This window comes from Petaurus breviceps, unplaced genomic scaffold (assembly GCF_028583685.1).
Source record: "Petaurus breviceps papuanus isolate PSGF00001 unplaced genomic scaffold, PetGlider_PUasm1.0 90845, whole genome shotgun sequence".
NCBI classification, from domain to species: domain Eukaryota; kingdom Metazoa; phylum Chordata; class Mammalia; order Diprotodontia; family Petauridae; genus Petaurus; species Petaurus breviceps.
This window is the reverse complement of record NW_027187359.1, coordinates 15439061-15441039: the sequence shown is the minus strand read 5'-3', so window position 1 is coordinate 15441039 and position 1979 is coordinate 15439061.

Here is a 1979-nt window from a genome sequence, read left to right as displayed (position 1 = left end):
AATGCATGTCTCTCTATTCTCAATTCAGCACTCTATTCTTTACACCTGACTGCTGAGGAAGATCATTTTGGCAATTGAGTGGAGGCCTGATTGGAGAAAGGGAGAGAGTAGAAACAGGGAAACCTATTTGGAGGCTAATAAATAATGTATTATATTGCTACAGAATGAATACTACATATCTGTTCATGTGTTTCATCACCCCTGTTAACCTTCAAGGTCCCTGAAGGATGGGGCCATATCTAAATTATCTTTGCATCTCTCCTAAACCGCACAGTGTTTTGTAATTAATAGGCATTTATCAAATAATTGTCAAAGGAAGAAATGACTGAGCTGAATGCTATCATTAGGGATCAAGAGAAACTGACCCCATGGGAAAACTCTCTCTTTGGAGGTGGAGGGATTTAGTGAAGTAACCTACATTCCTTACAGATTCTTTTCTCTTAAGTTACTTGGGTCCAAAGTGAGAGCATTTGAACAAGATGACTCTGCAGCTGTTTGGACATCGTTCCAGTCAGTAGAGCTGCTGCTACAGAAGAAGAATAAAGCTGTCTGTCAAACAGATGAAAGGAAGCAGCCAAGAGTCATCATGGGTACACATGAGACCCCACTTGAGTGGCTCTTAGCAGTTCTTTCCTGAGTATGACTCAGAAACACACCTGCACAAATGGAGGTGGGGGTGGTGGACATAGATTTTACTCAAGTGTTGGGTTGGGAGTTGAAAGAAACAAAGAATGGTGATTTGGTAAGTACATAGCAGCTGTTATGATAATGTCCTAAGTGTCTACTCTGAGTTCTGCAGAAGAATATCTGAAAATTCCGTCTTTTTCTCCTTTCCCTGGATTTGGAGTATGGCCAGAGTATCATCATGAGATCCCCTGGGATAAACCTAATCCTCTAGAGGAGAATAATGGAATGTAGAAATGGAAAACACTCACAAGTTGTAGAATCTTCAGCCTTTGCTACAAATATTCTCTAGTGATTTAAACAAAGTCTCAGTAATTCCAGATACAGGGATTCTTACGCTTCCCATGGATCAAAAGATCATTCCATATCCAGACCCTTTCATTAGGAGCTGTTTATTGCCTAAATCTCTCCATGAAGATCTTCTTTGCTTAGCTGTATTTTTTTATTATTTCCTCTATTTATTTCTGTCAAGCTTGACTCTTCCTTTTCCATAGACCCTGGAACTATTTTGAGTTGGGAGTCCTATTTACCCTTTGGTTGTCTTTTTCAATCAATCTATATTCGTACTTAGCTTTAACAGTGACTGATGCTGTATAAATGTTAGCAGTAGGAATCATACTGAATATATGTGCAGTTCTTTTTTCAGCATTCCTTATCAGTTATTTTGAGAAAACACAAAAGCAATGTTCCAATGTGGTGGGCCAGCTGGAACCACGCCTTTTGCATATCTTTCTAGGCATGCCTTTGGGTCCACTATCTCCCCTCTCCCCACTTTTTATTTTAATTACATTGCATATTGTCATAGGATCAACAGATTGAGAACTGGAAGAGGATTTAGAGGTCTTCTAGTACACTCCTTAATTTTACAGATGAGAAAACGGAGACCCTAAAAAGTTAACTGATGTGCTGAGAGAGAGAGAGAGAGAATAGATATGTAGATAGAGATATAGATAGATAGAGATAGAGAGATAGACAGACAGACAGACAGACAGATAGAGATAGATAGATAGATGATAGATAGATAGATAGATAGATGATAGATAGATAGAGATATAGATAGAGAGAGATAGACAGACAGATAGATGATAGATTGATAGAGATAGATGATAGATAGAGAGAGAGATAGACAGACAGACAGACAGATAGATAGATAGATAGATGATAGATAGATAGATAGATGATAGAGATAGATAGATAGATAGATAGATAGATGATAGAGATAGATAGATAGATAGATAGATAGATAGATAGATAGATAGATAGATAGATAGATAGATAGATAGATAGATAGATAG